The following is a 24,205-nucleotide window of genomic DNA, read 5'->3' as shown; positions in this document are numbered from 1 at the left end:
GTTATATGATGATACAAATGAAATTTGTAGGAATGATACTATTAAAATTAACAACAAACATTGAGATGTTCTATGTATTGTGACTTTAAAAGTATGTAAGTTGTAGCTGTTTCTCCCTCAGTGGCACATACTGACCACATTTATTATTTATTTATTTATTTATTTATTTATTTATTTATTTTGAGATGGAGTCTTGCTCTTTTGCCCAGGCTGGAGTGCAGTGGCGAGATCTCAGCTCACTACAACCTCTGACTCTCGGGTTCAAGCCATTCTCCTGCCTCAGCCTCCGAGTAGCTGGGAGCACAGGTACATGCCACCATGCCCAGCTCATTTTTTGTATTTTTAGTGGAGATGGGATTTCACCATGTTAGCCAGGATGGTCTCGATCTCCTGACCTCATGATTCGCCCACCTTGGCCTCCCAAAGTGCTGGGATTATAGGCGTGAGCCACCGCGCCTGGCCCAAAATTATTTTTTTAGCCATTGTATTGTTTCCTGTAAAATGGCCAGTTTTTTCAACCTTTAGATCTCTACTTTCACTTTAGACATGCTTATTAAAGAGCTTTAAGGAATAATACCACAAGTAAAATAAACATCTACAAAATCTGCACATAATTTGCATTATTTTTGTCTTTAGTTTTTGGTCAAAATCTAGATCCAGTCATAGGAATATGGCGATATCCATTATGCTGGTTTGGCCAGAAACAAAATTTCCATAGCTATATAGTCTAAGGCACGGACCATGTGAGAAAGGTAGTTTTTAAACATCAAATAGCAAATGAGAACAGCTGAGAAAATAAAGCAAAATATGATATAATTGCATCAGCTTCTGGAGTGGAGTTATTTTCCTACTTGAAATTAATGTGTAGAATAAATGTGACATTTTATTTGCCAAGATATTTAATCTCTCAAAGTCCAAGTATCTTACATTAAGAATTTTGCTTACCACAACACATTTCTTCAGTTGACTGATTGTGAAGAAAGTGTTTATTCCTGGAGTTTTGTGGAAGAGGGTAGTGGAAACCTCTTTCCTACCAGAGAGCTGTTATTGCTGAGGAAAGGAAAGAAGCCCAGAGTCACATATATCAGAGAAAAATCCAAACACATGTAAAGCAACAAGGAGGAAAACACAGTGGGGAGGGAAGCAAATATTCTATACCAGCCAGGCCTTGAATGCTCAATTCTATCACTCACTGTCTGTGTGGTCTGAGAACATTCTTTGTATGACTTGAATCCTTAAGACTTGTTTTATGACCCAGAATATAATAATCTTTGTTGATAAATGTTACATATGCACTTGAAAAGAATATATCGTTGGATAAAATATATATATATATTATATATGATTATATCCTATTATACATATAAAATATATTCTATTATATATATATCCTGTTAGTTCTGTATATACAAACAATTGTATATATCCTATTAGAGCTATTAAGATACATAATCTCCTATTAGAACTAATAAGATATATATATATTCTATTGTTTATTAAGTATTAACTTACACTGTCACAAGGTCCCACAATAGGGTGTCTGCAAGCTGAGGAGCAAGGAGAGCCAGTCCAAGTCCCAAAACTGAAGAACTCGGAGTCCGATGTGCGAGGGCAGGAAGCGTCCAGCATGGGAGAAAGATGTAGGCTGGGAGACTAGGTCAGTCTCTCCTTTTCACGTTTTTCTGCCTGCTTTATATTCGCTGTCAGCTGATAGATTGTGCCTACCAGATTAAGGGTGAATCTGCCTTCCCCAGCCCACTGACTCAAATGTTAATCTCCTTTGGCAACACCCTCAAAGACATACCCAGTATCAATACTTTGTATCCTTCAATCAAAGCAAGTTGACACTCAGTATTAACCATCACAGTGGACAATTGTTTTAAGGAAGTTTAAATAACAAGAAAAAGGCTTACATATTCATCTGCATAGTTACCATTCCCAGGGTACTTCCTTTATGTATATCCAGACTTCCATTAGGTGTCATTTCACTTCTGCCTGGAGTCCTTCCTTCACTATTTCTTTAAGTGCACATCTGCTACTAAAGAATTCTTTCAGCATTTTACATTTGAAAAAAAAATCTTTATTTTGCCTTTATCTTTGAAAGATATTTTATCTGGATATAGAATTTTAAGTTGACTCTTATAGTGCAGGTAACTTTAGAGATGTTGCCTTCACTGTTTTCTTACCTATCTTGTTTCTGATGAGAAGCCTCTTGTCATCCTTGTCTTCCTTGTTCTCTTTGCATGAAGCATCTTTCTTTTTCCTGGCATAAATAAATTTTTTCTTTTTATTAGCGCTTCTAATCTGTTTGATTATGATGTGTCTTGGTATATTTCTCTTTATGTTTCTTGTGCTTCTGTGGTATTAAGCTTCTTGGATTAAAATATTCATAGTTTTCAATAAAATTTGGACAATTATTGGTCATGATTCCTTCAAATATTTTTCCTTTCCTTCTCACTCTTCTACACTTTGGAAACTCCAATTAGATGTATATTAGGCTACTTGAGGGTGTCTCACAGTTCGTTGATACTCTTGTCATTCTTTATAATTATTTTTTCACAGTTAGTTTGGTTAGTTGGTTAGTAACTAACTTGGTTAGTTTCTATTGCTATGTATTTTATGTTCATTAATATTTTATGCAGTGTTTAATTTGCCTTTAATTCTATTCAGCATACTTTTTCATTTTCAACAATGTAGTTTTTATGCCTACAAGTTTAATTTGGATTTTTTTATTTAACTTGTTGACCATCTGCAATACAATTATAGAATTGTTTTAATGTTCTTTTCTGGTACTTCTAACATTTGTGTCAGTATGGGTTGGTTTTGATTGGTTGCTTTTTTCTCCCCTTGTTGGTCATATTTTTCTACTTCTTTTCATGCTTGGTAATCTTTGACTAAATGCCAGACATAGTGAATTTTACTTTATTGGGGCCAGATATTTTTGCATTTCTGTAAATAATGAAATATATCATGGAACTGATCTTTTAAAGTTTTGCTGATCTTTGTTCAAGTTTTGCTTTTAAGTTTTTTTTTTAGATGGGAGGGCAGCATTTAGGGGTAATTATGTTTTACTACTGAAGCAAGACTTTTCTGAATATACTACTTAATGCCCCATGAATTATGAAGTTTTCTAGTTCAGCTGATGAGAACCAGCACTAATCTCAGCCCTTTACAAATGCCAAGTATTGATCCTACTCATCCTTCAAAATGGTTCTTTCTCTGGCCTCTTGTAGTTTCTTCATGCACACAGATGCCAGCCAGTACTCTGCTAAATACTCAAGAGTGATTCTCAACATATTTCCAGAATTTTCTTTCCATGCAGCTCTCTTCTCTCTGATACTCTTTTCTGCAAACTTTAGCCATGTTGGTCTCTTCAGATTATCAGTTCCATGTCTTCAACTAAGAGAGTCTGCCAGGCTTCCCCTAGGTTCTTTCTCCCTGCTTGATGGCCTGGAGACTCTGTCAAGGCAGTAAGCTGGGGCAGTTACCTCATTTGTTTCCCATCTACTAAAGATTCTTGTCCTTCATTGTCTGATGTCTGGTGTCTGGGAAATCATTATTCCCTGTAGTTTGTCTGATTTTATTTACTTTTGGTTTTTTGAAGCAGGAGGTTAAAGCTGATTTCTCTCACTCCATCTTGCATAGAAATTAGAGTTCCTTCTTTCATCTTTAAAGATGAAAGCTGCTCACTACCTATCTCATATACCCTTGGAGATGCCATGTCTCTAGCTTATCAGATGTAATTTAGGTTCAGCCAATCAAATGTACTTAGGCAAGTCTTAGAATATGGAAATGAGTTAGAAATTGTACTTCCTTTTCATCTGCTACTTTTTTCTGGCATACACAGTGGTTGTAAGATGTATTGGGCTTTTCTGAGCTGTGCTGTCAGAATCTCCATTCTTTAATCAGTAATTTCACAAGTGCCAAGTGGTTGTGCCTAGGGCATCTACTTTTTAGCTGTGCTGACATAGGAACTGTATCATGTCCCTGGATCCAATCATTTTAGGCAACATCCTGATCCCTGGAGCTTAGCTAAAGTGTGCATTCTTGGAAGCAACAGCTCTGATGGAAGGTTCTTGATTACTACTTTCTAGTTATGGCAGAGGTAGCAGCTCATCCTGCAGATTTTGAATCACGAGAGTTTGGTTCAGTTCAGGATAGAGGGAACCTATAATACTTTAATGGTTCTGCTTGTTCAGGTCAGAATGACAATGTATAGAGGCCATCAGAAAACAGGCACTTACAAAGGTAACTTGAGAAATGATCAGATCACAGCACATAAAAATTTTAAAAGGCTTTTTTAAAAAATCAGAGAATGACTATGTTGTATTTCCTTATACATTCATTTCCAACCTTAAAAAATACTGTCTTATATGCAATATTTGTATTTTTATAGTTTTATTTATCAAATATACTTGGGATAAGTTTAGTCCCTACATATATAAAAATATCTTTTATACTCCCCTGTATTACCTGTAAAGGAAATTTAAATTGATTGAAGTATGTCTACATCATCTTTAAAATCAATACATGCTGATATAACAGCTGTTTATGCAAAAGACGGACACTGTCATTTGAGTTTCACTTTTGGCTTCAAAGGACCCTGCACCTTTCTCCATCTCCAGTTTCATAACTGGGTGCCTGTAAAAGAATGTGGTGAGGGGAGGACTTCTCTAGGATTAATTACAGAGTTTAGAATAAGAAAATTAGCATGTCTAGCATGCTTATTATGTGCCAGGCTCTGAAAAATGCTTTTATATGTTACCCCATTTAATCATTACAACAACCACATGAGAAGGTTTTAACTATTTTACATATGAAAAACATGAGACTCAAAAGTTCACCAACTCAATATAGAATACAGCTAGAATTCAATACAAATCTATCCATATCCAAAGCTTGCTCTTTCCAATATGTTATACTACTTTCAAGCACTGTTGTAAAGTTAATTGTGCTCCTCCAGGACCGAACCATATATAGTTATCCTGTATTGGCGGACAAACTTATCCGTTGTTCATTCAAATGCACCCAGTGATACATAATCCCAGGGCTCAGTTTGCTTAGTATAAATAAAAGGTTCCTACATTTTAGCAAAAAGTGATGCTAAAATGAAAATAAATAACAAAATGCCCAATTATTGACAATTATCTACTCTTCTCAATAAAATGTTACCTTTTTTAGGTTAGATTTTCCTTCGGCTTCCAAAGTTTATGTTTCTAGAAATGAAGGTAATGATTTTTGTGTTTTTCTGGGACAGTGCAGTGTACTGTTAGTCTGTTCTATAAAAGAATAAGGTGGCATCATTCATCAGAATCATTTTAGTAGTAAATAGACTTTGGTATGCAAAAGAAGAGCATTCTGGACAGTCTCTGGATTGTATTTATGCCAAATATGTAATTATATTCGTCTGCAAATGAACTCAATACTAAGACACTTATAGCCACATCTCTTATATTAGTGATAATTTGAGCAGTTATATGCCTAACTGATGACATAGAGATGACTAAGACCTGAATCTGACTTCAATTGGAGACTATAATCACCATTTTGGAATTGCTCTTTTGTAATCATTTTGATAGGATAAATCACATATTTCATGACTTCATAATTTATTTAGTCATAAATTGATTCTAATCATGTGAATTGGGCATATTTTTTACCCCTAAAGTAAATAAACAAAAAAGTTTGCTAATTAGGTTAGATCAACATATCAATTAGTTGGGAAAAAGGAGTAAAACAGCATATCGTTTTCAAATCATAAAAAGCTACTAAAAAACTAAATGGCACATGAAACACTTAATCTGGCAGAATAATTCCAATTAACCAGAAAGCCTTAATGATGCTGTAAAATGATGGGGTGGGGGTAGTCTTTTGAAATTAGAAGAGTCAGGTTCAAGTCCTTAGTGTCACTATCATTATTTGGATGGTTATCAGGCAGAAGAGGGAGTGGACTTACTCTCTGTAACTAGAATTAAAGAATTCATTCAGAGTAAGAAAAGACTCTTGTATAACCAAGAGACCCAGCCAACAAAGAGCTGAGTTGCCTTACTCAGGAGTGAGCTGCCTCTCCACCTCAGCAGATGCTCCCGCAGAAGCTGCATAGCTGGCCATTTAAAAGCCTTTCCTTCAGTGGTTGAATGTGAGACTAGAGTTTTCCATAGACCTTCTGATTTTGGATGGCCTTACATCCTCACTGCTCATATAGCTTTCTGGGGTTCTGTACTGAGTATTCAATTGCCTTGAGTACGGGGAGATAGGTCTATTACCTGCCTGTATCATCTTACTTTTTTCTTAGAAGCTCCTAGGTTTTACCTCTGACCCCGAAAGGTAAGAGATTTGATCCTGTTTTCTAGCTTTGTGACTTTCTGTCAATTTCCAACCTTCCTTTTCTCAAAATTTAACAGTTACACAGCTAGTCAGATTATGTCTCTTATCACTGACTCATACTCCTAATCTTCTCACCTGTATCTTAACTTCTCACATTCCCATTTCCATTTGCCATGCCCCACAAAGTCCTTAATAAGTGTCTGTAATAGATGACTTCAAGCCCAAAGGGTGTGCTTTTCAAATATAAAACAAAAATATAAAATAATGAATTATAGTAAGTTGGAGTGAAGGTTATAAGATTCTTCATTTTAAACATTTTTAACATTTAAAAATGTTTACCGTATAAAATTAGGAGGATACAGAAAAATGTAAAGCCAAAGATAACCCACTCATAATTCCACCACTGCAAAGGAAACATTATTCTTTTAGTATATATGCTTTGTATCTTTATATATATGTAAAATGAAATTACAATCACACCTCCATACAGAGTTATGTTTTCTTTTACTTACTTAGCATTATATTGTGATTATTTCTCCATATTATTATGTATCCTTTAGAAATGTGATTTTTTAAATGAGTACCTGATATCAATAAAAGATAAACATGAAATATGAAAATATTAAGATCAACACATCAGATAATGATGTTGACATTAGCCATTAAAATTACCTTTGATCCCATACCAATCTCTAGCATCTTTCTGACTATAATCAGCTTTCAATTTAGAATTTCTTACAGAGAAAATATGCAATGAACAGCTTCAGTCCGCTCATCAGTAATATTTCTCACTATATATAATAACCTATCATTGTGCTTATTAATGCACACACCTCTATTCGGCTGAATAACAGTAGTTTTATCTGCATAGTCGTTATTTAATTTAATCCTCACAAATTCCTTGTGAGTAAGCAGAGTGGGTGATGCAATCTCTGTTTTAATGAGGAAAAAGAGGCTCAGAAAGTCACAAAATTGTTCAAGGTCATCTTGACAGCAATGGATAACCTTTGCTATAAAAAAAAAAAAAGGGTTTGAAAGTTCATAAGTGGAGGAGGTAGAATTCAGGCCAGATTTTTTTTTTATTTTAGATTCCAGTGTTCTTAATATGTAATTCTTTGACCTCTTGCATTGTATCTTGATTTAATAAACATTTGCTAAATTGCTTGAGTTAAAGTAATTGAATAAACAAAACAAATTTATTTCAAAAAGAAAAAACCATAAATATGTATTTAAATATAGTGACTAGCTGGGCGCGGTGGCTCACGCCTGCAATCCCAACACTTTGACAAGCTGAGGCAGGTGGATCACCTGAAGTCAGGAGTTCAAGACCAGCCTGACCAACATGGTGAAACCCCGTCTCTACTAAAAATACAAAATTAGCTGGGTGTGGTGGCGCATGCCTGTAATCCCAGCTACTTGGGAGCCTGAGACAGAAGAATTGCTTGAACCCAGGAGTTAGAGGTTGCAGTGAGCTGAGATTGCATCATTGCACTCCAGCCTGGGCAACAAGAGCAAAACTCCGTTTCAATAAATAAATCAATAAATAACTATAGTAACTCATCTGTCATTTAACCTAAGCATAGATCCCCATACACTTTTCCTCCATTACTATTTACCTGAAGTTCTTCAGAATAAAATGATTAAGGAAATTGATCTAAACTATTAAGAAAAGTGTTTGATGAGAATATGTGTTTTCCTGAGTATTCTAAAAATAACAATAACCAGTAATAGTAATAACAGTAATGATATTCCTTCACATTTGGATAGTCATTTGCAGTTCACAGGGTGCTTACATTATTTCTTTAAATTCATCACACAGATCCTGGGAACTAACAAGAATTTTCATCCTTACTCTGTATGTTAATGAACGTCACAGGTCTCAGAGTTTTACCTGTGAACCGTGGTTGCAGAGTTTTGATGCCCCCCAGTAGACTCTTGTGATCAGCATATGAGTTTGAGGGGGTGTGTGTTTAAGGTGCTAGACTGATGGGACCCATAACTAGCGTGCTTGACAGTGATATTTAGAATAATAGTAACAAGTGGATATGAAGTAGTTACCATGTCCCAGACACTGCTAAGTGCGTGAAGTGACCAGCCATAGGTTTAACTTATTTTTTATAGACAAGGCAAATAAGCTTAGTTCATTCTCTCTTTTCATGGGGGAGTGTGATGGAAAGTCTGACTCTCATTCAACATGTCTTCATGAAGCTAATCCCATGAAGCTGTCCCGTTTAAACAGATGTCCTGGTTCCGCTGCAGCTTGAAGAATTTTTCAGATGGGATGAATTTTTCTGACTGGCTTGGCTGAGTCCTTCCACATGGCCCCTGCCATGGCAGAGATCTTCCTAATATCCTGCTTTGTTAACCAGTCCCCTGTCTAGGCAGTATTTTCATCTTTGTTGTGTGACGTGTCCTCTATTAACTCAAAATCCCCATTCTCCACTCTTCACTGCCCGACTTACAAGGATAACAGAAAATATCCCTGGGTTTGACTCTCTCTGCCCCCTACATTGGCATCATATCCTGGAACAATCATTATATAACAGTCCTGGGTTTGCATCCCAGATCAGCTTCTTAGCCAGAGCCTTTTGTATAACCTAAAGCCACTTCACCACTCTGATCTTCAATTTCCTCATCTGTAAAATGAGGATTAAAATGTTGAAGAGAAAAAAGGAGATAATATATGTAAAGGACTTGACATATAGCAAAAAATTCAATAAGATGGCTGCTATTATTGAGATTTTTGTTCTGATTCTTAAATCTGTACTCTTTCCATTTTTCTGTGCCATTCTGCCTGTCATATGCCCCCTGACATGAGCTTACTGACATAATTGTCAGAAATAGCACTGTGATTTATAATGGCCTTCAGAGACTGTCTTAAGAATTTAGATGTACTTCATTGTTAAACGAATCAAATTCAGAATTGAAAAACAGAGCACAAAGCTTTCAATAGCAACCTACTTTTCTGTACTTAAAACAGATTTTTTAAATGAATTTATTAATGATATTTCTGGAATACTGGCATTCAAAGAAGGAAAAATCTGTACTTCGGATCTCTGAATGACTCTGATGGTCACACCTGAAACTGGGATGTTGTGAAAACCAACATTTTTCCTTTGTGACAGTGATAAGTAATTTAACTCTTTCTGGGTTGATTTCTCATTAATAAATCGAGGAAACAGGAAAGTAAATGATTATGGAAGTAGGGCTTCAGTTTAAACATCTTAAGTCCTCTGATAGAGCAACACTGTGGGTAGGTCAGCAGACAAGAAATAATAATGAAACACAGTTGTGTATGCGATTTTACAAAGCTTTTTCCTTCCATGATCTTTTCTGAACTCATGACAACTTGGGAGGGGATGAGAGAGAGAATTATCCATTGGACATTTTCCAAGCTTCTTGGACTCCTGTATCATCTGTCACCACTGACCATTATCACATTAAGAATCTTCCTCCTCCCCTGCACTCTGTGACATTTCCCTCTGGTTATCTTCATATGTCTGCCCACTCTCATCCACAGTTCCTTGGATGACTTTTCCCTCTTCCTCTAAAATGTTGTTATTCTCTTGGGTTTTACCTTCAGCTTTTTTCCTTACTTTAATCTCTAAGGGCAATCTCAGTTCACTAAATGATTTCCATTAGCTTTAATTTTGACCTAATTTGGTAGTTCCAGCCCAAATCTGTCTCCTGAGCTCCTGATATCCGTCCCACTGTTACTGGACTTCTTAATTTGTATGTCCCCTGGGTACCTCATGCTCATCCTTTGCAAATCCCTCCCAGCCAAGTTTCTGTATCACTTTGTCTGGAGGAATGACAACACTTTCCATCCATTACCTTAGCCCAAATCCTCAGCATCATCCCTAATACTTCCCTTTCTCTTCCTATCCTCATTCAATAATTCACTTAACTCTGTTGATTCTGCCTCCTTAAAAGCTCTCAAATATTCATCCCCATGGCTACTACCTTAGCTCAGACACTCATCATTACTTGCATCCTCCTGCAACAGCATACCAATAGTTTTTCTTGCTTTTGTTCTCTGCCACCTGCCAAGCCAATCATACCACAGTAAGAATCATCCTTGAAAATGCTTACCTGTCTGTGTCCTTACAGACACCTTATTTACACATATAAGATCCTATACCTTATTTACATATATATGCATATGAAGAGAAAGAGTCCCTCATTTCCTGTAGCAGGATACACAAAACACTCTCTAATCTAGTCTTTACTGCTTCTCTTCAATTCTTCAGTTCTTGACATTCTCAACTCTGTTGCTTTGTATGATCTTTATCTAACCATATCTACCTGAAATGAATTCCTTGCAGTTTCTACATTTGTCAAAGTGGTCTCAGGTCTCTATACCTTGTAAAGCAACTCACTCTGCATGCAGCTACCAGCTTCTCTATACTTATGACAACCTACCCAGGCAGACTGTGCTCCAGGTCCTGGAGGAGGTTTCCTCTGAACTCTTTCTTCTTGGGTTAAGTCCTCTGTTGCAATCTATGCCTTTAGCACTAGTTGCTGAATTACAATTACCAAATTACTTTTCTCTTTCTCACTAGACTCTGCCTTACTTACCTTTTTTATGTCCAGCACCCCACCACCTAAAACAGTAAATACTTAGCACGTGGAAAATACTTAATGTTCTTTGGATAAAATAACATTTTATTGTTGGGAAAACCAAGACAGAGAAAGGCCAAAATCTTCCCATGAGTACATGGTATAGGCAAAACCAGGTTCTCAATCTTCCAATTCTTTCTCCAACGTTTTTATTCTATTGCTATTTCTGTAAAACCGTAGCCTTAAACATAGACCAAAAAGGGGCTTTTATAAACAGTTTAGTTTTAAGTCCATGAAACCTCTGCAAAGAAAACATGACTTGGCGAAGTCAAGAAAATATTCTGCTTAGATATGACTCATCCTTGTGCCACGCTTCTGAGGTTGAGAATGCTGAGCTTTGTCATCCCTGTTTACTCCAGGCTTGCAACGAGTCACCCAAAACTTAAGAATTAGATGGCTCCTTCCTGTTTATGTCTCTCTGTTTCCATTTCTAGGAGGTGATGATTTTCAATTGGATTAACTGTTCCTGTGCAAAAATCATTACCCCTTGAGATGGAGTCAGGATAGGGTAAATAGCTCATCCCAAGTATTATCACAGCACTAAAATAAGTGTATGTACTTTCTAGTGATGATAATAGACTTACTAGTTTTTTAGGCACTGTTTTCAGAAATTTGCATACAGTATTTTTTTACTCTCATATAAGCTTTACCATAAAATAAATTGCAAATACCTACTGTGAGATGTTCTGCTGCTATGAGGCATTTAACAGATTGTTTTTGAATGAAAAAATGTTTCTAGCATTGTGGAGAGTGAGGATGCACACACACACACACACACACACACACACACCATGCCCTCTGCCCTTAGCTTTTATCTAATTGGGCAAATTGGTCTAATATCTAAGCAACAATTAGAGACAAAGAGAATTATTTCTTTAACACTTTTGTGCTAGGCACTATGTTAAATACTATATATAATTGTGTGGTAGGTGTATTTAAATCTTTACGGGAACCCTATGAGGTTTTCTAGGTGGTTGAGTGTAGACAGAGCCAGAATTTAAGTCTAGCCTGCTTGGCTCTTCCAGTTCCATCACATGACATTTAAGCCAAATGAGATCACAAAGGAATGCAGAGGGCAGGGGAGAAGGAATGAAATTGCCAGAAAAGACTTAGTGGGTCCAACGTGAAAATGTGATTGGGAATGGATGGGCAGAAAGGAGGGAATTCAGGAGCTGAATTCGGGAATTCAGTGGGAGCGCAGTCTTCAGGACAGGCACCCACAGATAGAACAAAAGGCTACTGACCTATTAGGAAAATGGATCTCATTCCTTTGTATCCAGTATCTGTCATCACTGGGCCTGTGGTTTTTCACCAGATGCTCCTGTGTAATAACTGAGCAGTTATCTTTCAACTTTTATACAATGACTAAAAGGTGAATTTTAAGCCACACATTTCTTGTGTATCCTTCCTCTGGGAAATTATATTTCTAGGAAAGTCATTTTGTACTAGAAATCAATATCTTAAATATCCTAGTGGGTGCAACCCACTGCCCTGAAAATGCCGTTATTTATTAATCCAACCAGCAGGACTTCATGAAACAGAAGGGATGATGTTGCTAGTGCAGAAACTCTCTCATTGGCAAGTAAGAGCCTGCATTATGGCATATAGAAAACAGGTATACTCTTCTGGACTGGGAACCAGACTACCTAAATTCAGTCCTGGCTTTGCACTAAGTACAGTAATTGAAATATTCTTGAATATGTGTCTTTACGTTGCAGAACTATTCAATGTTCTCCTACCTGTGAAATGTCCAAGTTGGAGTAACTCAGAGTATCCTAAGACGTCCTCTTCAAAATCATTTGTTACAGTGTTTGTGAAACAATTGCATATCATATACCCTTCTTGTAGATTGACAGTGCATTAATATCTCTGATGGCCCTGTAGAAAACAAACCAATTCAACACTAATTAATCCAACAGTTAAATAATTATTTGATAAAACATACTCTGGGAAAAATTTCACTGTATACTCTGCACTGAATAGAAATTTCTGGTAGTTCTGAGAAAATTCAGTTTGCTTTCAAATATGATTTGTAGGTTGCCTCTATCATATTCTCAGTTGAAGTTACTGACATTTTAAAACTGCACAAGGACTTCATAAAGATACTGTTATATTATCCTGACTGCCTTTTTCTCTTTCTCCAGTGTTCTGGTGCAAATTAAAGTGTTTTACATTAACTCTAAAGGTAGTGAAGTGGGAAGAAGAGAAGATATATTGTTTTTGCTTTGTTTGCTGAGTGAACAGTTTGAGGTGTGAGTTAAGGATGCAGATATTCACCCTTCTGGGAGCTTCAGATTGCAGTCTGAACTGATTCTTCAGCACAATCGTCATATTATAACCTCAGTACTCAGTAACAGAGTACTGAGGTGGCCTTTGGATTTGTAGTCTTAAAGTCAAATTATAGAAATATAATTATCTTATCATGAGGGATTGTACCAGGAACTATGCTAGTGAATGGCAGCGTGACAGTCATTAAGATAGGTGCCTGCCCTCAAGGAGATCACAGTCCAGTGAGGGAAACAGATAAAGAACTGCACAATTATAATACAGTTATGTAAATTGTTTGAATTAGGTCACACATGAAGTGCAATGGCAACTTGGAATTAAGTTCTTTGTAAACTATGACTAAAAGATATTTGCAAGTCCCCTTCTTTGATCCAATCAGTGTAGGAAAAAAAGGAAATTCTTCTTGTGTGTGTTTGTGGCTGATTAACTTTCTGTCTCCACCAGCATAATGATCATGATGATGATGAATGAGGAGGCATGATAAGACATTATGAGAGATGGAACAATTTTATTTAATCCTTGTTTTAAGATCATCAATCTTCTCTAAACAAGTAGATAACCCACTAATAATAAATGCAAACAATCATTCACTCATATAACTTTCTTAAAAGAATATTATCAATGGATGGAGGGTGAGATCCCTCAGTAAAACCCAGAAGCATAGGTACCAGAAATTTTCACTTTGCATCCCCATATGTTACGTACCAAAGCAGCAGAATTTCCCCTAAGGAATTTTGGGTTATTATGAACAGTTGAACAGAAAATGAAACTTAGATCCTGGAGTGAAATGTCCAATTTACAGGTAGCAACCTTGTGAAGCAATGAAGGGATGTGTGTCTTAGGCAAGGCCACTAGCTAGTCAGGGACAGAGGCAAGACCGAGATCTAGGGCTCCTGACCCCCCATTCCAGTGCACTGTATCGTGCTCCTTTCTGTGGTATCTCGGGACACTTGTGAATATTTTCAATTTTTATCTAATGTATTGAACATTTTTCTAAAATAAGTAATTGGGTGGAAGTTTAAAAAGAACCCCTAACTAATGCCTTACCTTGTCACAAGAGGACATTCATACATTTCAAATTTATTATATCCAACATAAACATATCCACCAATGATTTTATCATAGAAAACCAAAAAAAAAACATGAAAAATTAGGATCATATTACTGATTTCCAATAATATATTGGAACAGGCCCATGATGAGCAATTGAAAAATTCTGGCCAACAGTCTAATTATCTGCTATTTGATAAAAAAATAAATCAAAACAATGGATAATATCACTGTCAGTTTTCTCTCAGACAGATTTCAATAACCCAAATGCTACGAAGACAGTGAAGTGCTTGAGACTAATGTGAAAGAGACATTGAAATAAGATGAACATTATTTAAACAGCAATCCTATACCATGCCAAACATTTGGTAAATAAATACAATCTCATTGAGTCCTCACAATGACTCTGTAAGATAAGCTCTCATTTTTAAGCAGATGGATCTTGGCTAATGCCTCTCTAGGCTTTAATTTCCTCATCTATAAAAGACAGATTTTTTTAACCCTACTCCCTTGTAGGATTCTTGAGTTCTCCCTTGAGAACTCAAGATAATGCCTGTGAAGAACTTAGCAGAGGACTCAGCACCTAGTAGTTGCTATATAAAAATAGTTTTTAACATGATTGTACTCCTCAGTCCCATCATTAAGTTTTACAGAAAGTTGTGTTTTAGAATTTACTTCTGCAACTTTTAGAATGTAGAGAGCAGGTAAGGTGAAGCATGAACTTCCAACACCCTTACCTGTAGCTATGTTAACACTTCCAATGACTTTTCTTGATTAAGAAACCATGTCAGAAGCATCCCAAAGTCCTGTGGATTTTATTTGCAAGACCCTTCACTCCTTTAGTAAGGGGATGATCAAAGAACAATTTTTTAGAAGTTTCAAAGTTAAAGCCAGTAGTAAAGAATTAGGGAAACAGAAACAGAAACATTACTGCCAGCTCCCCATGTGCAGAGAACAACCTACTAAGGAAATCTTAAGACCAGATGCAGATTGGTAAGGTGTTCCAGAAATGTAAAGAAGTGGAGTTTGCCATCCAGATTTGTTCCATATTAGTTTAACCTTGATTTCTAATTAGAATAAAAAGTAATGTGAAAGAACAACAAAATTTTATAGAAAAAATCTGCTTCAACCTCACCAAGTTATATTTTCCTTAGCTATGTATTTTTTCAATATACTGAAAACACAGATTGTACTGATATGTACCTATTTGCTTAGAAACAATATAAATTCTATTGGCACAATAATAAAAATAAACCAGTAAAATCCAACCATTTTCCCTGTTCTTTAAATATTCTTCTCATTATTCAAATAAAAGCCTTAATAATGATTACCGATTATAGCCTTGTATTTCTATGTCAGACTTCTTTCCAGAGTCTCAATGAACTGAGTAGCTGTACTAGGATCATCACCATCTAACAACTTCCCAAGATGGTCGGGGTAAATGGTACCCCCCTGGGGCATCACAAGGTCAATTATGACATTTATGTGAATCAAAATGCTGCAAGGGGTGAGTCTCAGTGCACCACAGATGCTCCCTTAGTGTCATGTTCAATTAATGTAAAGCTTGTGATGATTCTAAGAGTTAAAGTGACACTTTAACTCTTAGAATCACAGTTTTATTATCTACAGAACAGGAATACTAAGGCCAGACACGGGGGCTCATGCCTGTAATCTCAGCACTTTGGGAGGCTGAGGTAGGCAGATCACGAGGTCAAGAGATTGAGACCATCCTGGCCAACATGGTGAAACCCCATCTCTACTCAAAGTACAAAAATTAGCTGGGCGTGGTGGCGGGCACCTGTAATTCTAGCTACTTGGGAGGCTGAAGCAGGAAAATTGCTTGAATCTGGGAGGCAAAGCTTGCAGTAAGCTGAGATTGCGCCACTGCACTCTAGCCTGGCAACAGAGCAAGACGCCATCTCAAAAAAAAAAAAAAAAAATAGAAATACTAAGTCCAAACTTGCAGGATTATTGTGTATGTTAGAAAAATATTATGTTCCTACTGTCCTACCTGGTACTTATTAGTAATTCAGTAAATGATAGCTATTAGCTATTTATATTATTATATTTGTAATCTACCTTCTCTTCATCATCTTCTTTAGGTCTCAGTGTAAATCAAAGAGAATAACATTGCTTGTTCCAAAGGACTACCACAAAGACTAAATAACACAGGCAAAGGTGCTTTGTCAACAACTCTCAGCATTGTGTGTGATTCTTAAAAATAATAATTAACAAACAGACTGGAGCCTCTGGAAAACTCTTTCCAGTAAGCTACAGTACAAATAATAGAGTCTATGATCTTTAAGGAAAACCAAAATTACTCTTCACTTGCAGAACTTTCAGAGACTCTTTCCTTGCAGTCTCCTTACAAATGACTGCCAGTGCCAGGATCTGAAGGTCCATGGGATGCAGCATGCACAGGTGGAGCGCAAGAGAGAGGGAGCAGGCAATAAATAACTTACCACTAACCCCTCTGAGTCATGGATGGGTGGGTTTTGTCCTTCACATAGCCTCTGCTAGAACAAAGAAGGGGTATTCATGTATGGTGTCAGATGCAGGATGATATGGTTTGGCTCTGTGTCCCCACCCAAATCTCATGTTGAATTGTAACCCCCAGTGTTGGAGGTGGGGCCCGGTAGGAGGTGATTGCATCATGGGGACGGTTTCTCGTGAATGGTTTAGCACAATGCTCTTGGTGCTGTTCTCACAGAGTTATCACAAGATCTGGTTATTTAAAAGTGAGTGGCACCTCCCCTGACCCCTTGCTCCTGCTCTGGCCTTGTAAGATGAACCTGCTTCCCACTCTCTTTCTGCCGTGGTTGTAAGTTTCCTGAGGTTTCCCTAGAAGCTGAGCAGATGCCAGCATCATGCTTTCTCTATCGTCTGTGGAGCTGTGAGCCAATTAATTCTCTTGTCTTAATAAATTACCCAGTCTCAGGTATTTCCTTATAGCAATGTGAGAATGGACTAATACACAGGGCAAAAAAAAAAAAAAAAAAAAAAAAAAGAGCTTATTCTTAAGTATAGTTATAATCAAAAACCCTGTTTTATTGGTGGGAAATACTTTTTCCCACTCTTGACTTTCCCTTCCCTGTGGAAGACAATCCCTCATCATTCTACATAAGCGATAGAATGAATTAACAGATTGTAAAGTTAAGGTGCAGAAATTAGACATATATAACCTAATCCTCTGTCTTGGGAGTAGCCTGAATCACTCCAGTTTTTAGTGGTTCCATAATCAGCGCTTTGTTTCTTATTTTGAGAAACAGACATTTTAGACTGAATAGAATTTCCGCCACCATCCCCAACCTACTCCTCCAACACAAACTCACATCAACATCCACCTTTAATCTAGCTTTGACTCTCAACTCTCCATGTTCTTGTACTTTTCCTCCAAATGTAGGCACTCTTCAAAGTTCAAGCTGGCTGCGGTGGCTCACACCTATAATCCCAGCACTTTAGAAGGCTGAGGTGGGCAGATCACCTGAGGTTGGGAGTTCAAGACCAGCCTGGCCAACATGGTGAAACCCCATCTCTACTAAAAATACAAAAATTAGCCTGTATTACAGGTATGGTGGTGCATACCTGTAATCCCAGCTATTCCAGAGACTGAGGCAGGAGAATTACTTGAACCCAGAAGGCAGAGGTTGCAGTGAGCCAAGATCCTGCCACTGCTCTCCAGCCTGGGCAACGGTGAGACTCCGTCTCAAAAAGGAAAAAAAAAAAACAAAAAAAAGCACAGTTCAGCCCCCATCCTTCCCCTCTCTTTCATTATACTCTCTTGAACATTTCTTCTAATTTCACCATATGTCAGTAATGATTAAGTTTGACTACACATAAAAAGCCCAAAAATACCAAAATAGCCATGATTTACACAAGAAGTTACTTTCTTTCTCATATATAAGAAGCATCAGGGTAGGCTCTTCAGGGTGAGTATGGCAGCTCTACAGATTTACCAAGGACCTCCAGGTTCCTTCCAGTACTCTTATCTGCCATTCTTAGGGTGTGGTCTTTGTCTTTAGTGTTCAGTTTGGCTGCTGAAGTGCCAGACATCATTTCCTTTGCGAAAAGCAAATGGCATGGAAGATAAATATGACCTCTTCTTTGAAGAAGACTTTCTGGAAGTACCATATACCCCTACTGCTTACATTTCATGTGTCAGGTTATAGTATCATGGATATAGCTAGATGCAAAGAAATATAGTCTTTTAGCTACATGGCAAAGTACCTGGTTAAAACTTGGAATTCTATTAATTTGAGAGAGAAAGATAAATGGCCAAACATGGCTTCCATGATCAACTATGGACCAATAACTTAAATCTGTCTCTAGCCCCAACCTGATCCTAAGTGTAAATTCTCATTTCCAACCACCTGCTTGATTTCTCCACTAACACCACATCCAAAACAAAGTGCCTTCATTGAATCTCATGCCTAAAGGAATAAAAAGCTACTATGTACCTCAAGGCAGTTGATACACACAACAGGAACAGTGAGATTATGTGAGTAATGCTCCCTTCACATGCAGAATGACAAATTTGAAAGCCCTGATCAGGCCTCCATCTACTTTTCCAGGCAGATTTCTCCGCTACACACCCAAGCAAACCCACTACACTCCAGAGATTCTGGACAATACATAATTTCCTAAACCAAGTGCATTCTTTTGTAAGTTGATGCCTTTGTTCATTCTGTTTACTCAACCTCCAATGCTTTTATTTTCATCTTTCTTTGGCCAACTTGTATTCATTTCTAGGCTTGCAACAAATACTACCTATTCCATGAAGCCTTGTCTTGTTCCCCATGATTGGAATTAATATTACTTCTTCAATTTATTCAGCAGCATGTTGTTCATCATTCCCTTATGCATCTTTTACAGTATGTCTTGCCCTGTATTTGTGCACATGACTATCTGCCATGCTAGACAAGCATCTCGTTGATGGAGGGGGCCAGATTTTGCTCATACACACAAACATACACACACACACACACACACACACACACGCACACACACGGTATCTAGCACTGTTTTTTATGGGGAGTAGGTAGTTAATTCATGTATGCTGGGCAAATGGAAGTTAACATGAAAGTAGAAGCTTTAATTAGTCAGTCAACCTCTGAGGGCTAATGATGTGATCCTCCTCTCTGGGAGAAAAGATGCCCTCCAGAGGCAGAAATACAGTGGCAAGTCCAGACACGTAACACAAACAGATCTGAGTTCAATTCCTAATTTTCCCATTTACATGCTAGGTGAACTTGATGTCTGTGAACCTTACCTTTTTAAACTTGTAAAATAGGTAGAATGGTAACAAATTTACAGTGCTCTTTTTATTCAGTGCCAATGTATATAAAGTGCCTATTGTAGTGGTTGACCAATAGCAGGCATTCAATAACTGTTAGTTTCCTTCCTCACTTTCTACGCCTCTTGCATGCCATACTAACAGATAGTAGGTAGACTAGGGCATCTTTGCCTGAAAAAAATACATAACATGTATTTTCATGTTGTATGTCTACAAAGATTGACATAAGGCAATAAAATAAAAGTTTTTTAAATAAAAAATTGTTAAAATTTCTGACAGTTTTATCAAAACAACACTAAGGAATTATTTAAAGTGAGTAAGAAGATGTATTAAATGTGTTAGATTCTGAAAGCAAAAGTTGAGAGGAATGAGAGAGACAGAACAGCAAAGAAACATAAAATCCCAGTGGGAGGTTTTGGACTAAGTAAGGGACTACAACTAAAGCCAATTTGCAGAAATTATGAACTATATGACTTTATCAAGAAATTACAGAAACCCACATGTCTGTGGATTATCAAACAAATTACTTCACTTGAATACATATTTCTCTGCCTATTTTATAGATTCCATATTCTCCTCCTTCTTGGAGTTGGTAACTCCATCTTCTGTAACTGATGAAATCAAATTGAAAAAGGCCCCTTGTGGATATTCCTTCTTGCCAGAATTGATCTAAATCTGTCCTAGGCAATAAGCCTCTTCCTTGACAAACAGTCTGCCTTGATTAACTTCACAAGTTAGTTCCCTTAGAGCGCTCACCCATCTGTAAAACAGGAAATCCTCCTCCCCACCACCCCAGATTACCAGTCTGTAGGGCATTTCTTCAAAACCCAATACCTGCTTTCTTTTTGGCAAATTTGACGGGAATCAAGTATTCATTTTACTTAATTATTCCACTGCCAGTTGCCGTTATGCCTAAAACTCAAAGATGAAGCACTTACAAGCAACATAAGCCTGTTTGCAGGTTTCACTTATCTATCATTTCTAACCTTTGATTCAAGACAGGAAGCACACTGGCCAAGTGTATTGCCATGATGTAGAGCCTAGAGGATTAATAATTCTTGGCAGTTTGTGTCAAATATCCCTGCTAAAATTGGAGGTAATGAGAAGTTCCTAAAGACAGATGAGATCTCAACTTTAAAGGTATTGCCCCAAACTTAGATTACAGAACATTTTCCCTTTGCTCTGTGGTTAACTCCTAGTACCATCAAAAGCAGCCTGGGGTCTTACAGAACAGGAACCTGTCATCTCATCACCCCATCATTCAGAGTAGACTGCCCTTGTTTTTCTCTACAGATTGTACATGCTTTTATTGTTGCATTTAACAAACCAAACAGAAAGAATTTGCTTACAGTACTTTTTTGCCTATTAGTCTCATAAATTGTGTGAAGGCAGAGATACCATCTTGTTCATCTTTTACCTTCAGCACTGAACACACTATTTGGAGTTCTTAAGAAACACTTAAGAAATACTGGGGCCCAGGTGAGAAGAGAAAACAGAGAACAAGTAAAGGGACATAGGCCAATTCCAAGGTGGTCCCCAGACAACTATTATAATCATGGATGTTGAGATTGTGGAATGGAAAAAGGCAGTCATAGCTTTATATTATGGGCTGATAATTAGAGTTCTGGATCTTGCTGGTTTGAAGCACCACTGACCAGCGATCAGTTAGATAGCCTGAATGCCTTTTACCTCTGGTTCCTTGTCTAATCATCTTCCCTGCATCATCCCAGCTTGCCTTCCACTGGATGCTGACTTTTGTAGCAATAATTAATGTGGCTGAGTTTCTCTCATGCTTTCCTGCCCAATTTATACGCTTCTAGCAGAGCTGATTGGCCAACTTCAGGTTTCCCGATTACTTCCTTATCAAAGCCCAGCTTTTGCTAACCTGCAAAAAATGGTATCGGGCTGGGTACAGTGGCTCATGCCTGTAATCCCAGCACTTTGGGAGGCTGAGACAAGAGGATCACTTGAGTCCAAAAGTTCTAGACCAGCCTGGGCAACATGGCAAAACCCCGCCTCTACAAAAAAGACAAAAATTAGCTGGCAGTTGTGGTGCATACCTGTGGTCCCAGCTACACAGGAGGCTGAGATGGGAGGATCACTTGAACCCAGGAGGTGGAGGTTGCAGTGAGTCAAGATCACACCACTGCACTCCAGCCTGGGTGACAGAGTGAAACCCCATAAAAAAAAAAAAAAGAAAGAACGAAAGAAAGAACGAAAGAACGAAAGAACGAAAGAAAGAAAGAAAGAAAGAAAGAAAGAAAGAAAGAAAGAAAGAAAAAGGACAAAACTGAAAATATGTATATATCAAATAGAAATCTCTCATTCTTTTTTTCTTCTCAGTAGAAATGTTTCCCCACCTGTCAAATTGCCCTCAGTCCATACACATGTTTCGCTGAATGTGCTGTTGATTTCCTCCTGGGAACTTTCTCTTGTTCTCTATGAATGTATCAAACTTCGAACAAGATTTTTCTTCTTCCAAGGAAGCACCTTCTGCTTATTAATACAAACAGCCTCTGAGCAGAAAGAAGTCTTCTCCTCAAAACACGTGCCATAAATAGCTATTGAATTCTGTTGAGTGGCTGTGGTTACTCCTGTGAGAACTAATCACAGTTCCATCCTGCAGAGTTCCTGTAATTAGACTTTGGGACACCCTGGTGTTACTCTGGTAATCTCAAGGAGATTTGTTAAATTTGCTAAAAATGCTCCAAGCCATCAAGCTTTCATTTGGGAAACAAATAGATGTCTGTGAGATTGGAAATGGTTGTGAGATTGGACACAGGTTTAGAGATGTCATGGTATCAATAAAAGAAGAGAAGATGTTCTTCATTTACAGTGTTTGGGAACTAAGTACTAGATTGAAGAGTTTCAAGCTCTGATTTAAGTAGACCCAAAATTCTTCTTAGGGATCTGAGGGATGCTCTACAGTTGGAGTGGAACAGAAACCAGAAATTCTGTTTTCCCTGTCTGCAATCACATGTTTTATTTTTATATTTCTAGAAGCTTCCTTTTGAAGAAAAAAATGATCTATTCTGGTAATAAAATTTTCAAAACATTGCCCATAGATTTTGGTGAGAGAAACAGACAGACTGACAAACAGATAGGTATTGGCCAAAGTAAATATCTGAGACCTCTGTCTGTCCATCCTATTGCCACTACTCTAACCAAACCATCATCATTTGGATTGCTACCTTTCACCACTACCTGGGATCTCAGCATCCTGTCTTGCCCAATCTATGGTTCTGCGATCCATTCTCCACCCTAAAGCCAGAAAGATCTGTTTTCAATGTAAATCTGATCATCTCACATCTGTTTAAAATCCCCAATGGCTTCCCATTACTCTAAAAAAAGAAAGTATCCTTCATAAGACCTACAGGATTCTCCATGACCTGGCTTCTCCTTCCCTCTGGTCTCATCTTGGACTGTCCCGGACATTGATCTTCTTTCAGGTTTGCTGCCTGCCATTGCCCATTGCAGAGCCTCTGCCTGTGCAGCTCCCTCTGCCCACCCTCCTGCTCCTGCTGTGCTCAGATTAGACAGCAGCTCCTCTTGGAAGCCTTCCCAACCTGGTCCCTCCAGAATAGTTTCCATTTCTCTCCACGGTATACTCTCATGGATTACTTGCCCATCTGCTTTTAATGATGTGTTGTACTGGTAATTATTTCTTCTACATCTGTTTTGTCTCTAAATTCCAAAAGTGCCTTGTTTCTCTTTTCACAATGTATCCCCAAATACCTAACATCATGCATGGCACATAATGAGCATTTATTGAATATGACTGAAGCCATGATTGTATGGTTTCAGGCATCTAAAAGTTACACTGTATTGACTATTTTCAGAGCAGTCCTATAGTCTCTGACTGCTTTACCAACTGGAAAGAGAGTACTGTGGAGTAGAGCAAGACCCATTGCCCAGTCAGTCCAGCCCACATGGAACATCTTCTGCTCCAAGCTCACATAGTATTTATTGACAATAGAACCACTAGTCCCAGATCTGGCACTGAGGAAGGACCAGGTAAATATTGTTAGATAGATCAATATTAAAATAAATGCAAATTTGTATTAAATCATTACTGCATCCCATAAAAGTCGAGTTGAAACATAGGTTTCTGTGCTGATACATATTATTATTGCAATTTTTCGTTTTTCTATATACCAGCCTCCCTGATATAGGAGTTTTACATATGTTACCTCGATGAATTCAAACAATATCTATTCAGGCAGGATTAGTCTAATTTACAGAGTAGGAAACAGAATTTAAGAACCTTGTCTATAGCCACAGATCAAGTAAATAGCAAAACAAGTGTTCCCAGGTCTTACAAATATTTTCTATTATCCTGTTGCCAAACATGTTGCCAGTGTTCAATAAATTAATGAATGAATGTATGGATGACTTACACTAGGTGCATGGAAAAATGTTGCAGCTTGAAAACTTAAGTGCTAAAGTTTAAAGACTATAGGCCCGGTGTGGTGGTTCACTCCTGTAATCCCAGCACTTTGGGAGACCAAGGCAGGAGGACTGCTTGAACCTAGGGCTTCAAGACCAACCTAGGCCAACAAAGCAAGACCTAGCCTCTACAAAACATAAAAACATTAGCCAGACATGGTTACTACTCAACTACACAGGAGG

The 24,205-nt window shown here is 37.6% G+C and overlaps 1 protein-coding gene and 1 long non-coding RNA gene across 51 annotated transcripts in view; one reads left to right on the top strand and one right to left on the bottom strand.

Moving 5' to 3' along the window:
* The window catches only part of DLG2 (discs large MAGUK scaffold protein 2), a 2,233,585-nt gene that overhangs the window by 2,107,513 nt on the left and 101,867 nt on the right, over nucleotides 1–24,205 (top strand). The gene's annotated exons all lie outside the window — the stretch shown is intronic.
* Nucleotides 1–24,205, bottom strand: part of LOC135967086 (uncharacterized) — a 76,577-nt gene that overhangs the window by 32,052 nt on the left and 20,320 nt on the right. Inside the window, exon 2 of the long non-coding RNA XR_010580948.2 lies at nucleotides 12,687–12,825. This is a non-coding gene — a long non-coding RNA (uncharacterized lncRNA). The remainder of the gene's footprint in view (nucleotides 1–12,686; nucleotides 12,826–24,205) is intronic.

The sequence above is a fragment of the Macaca fascicularis genome, chromosome 14, assembly GCF_037993035.2.
Source record: "Macaca fascicularis isolate 582-1 chromosome 14, T2T-MFA8v1.1".
Classification (NCBI taxonomy): Eukaryota; Metazoa; Chordata; class Mammalia; order Primates; family Cercopithecidae; genus Macaca; species Macaca fascicularis.
Note: the sequence above shows the minus strand (reverse complement) of the source record. Positions and strands in the feature narration are given on the sequence as shown.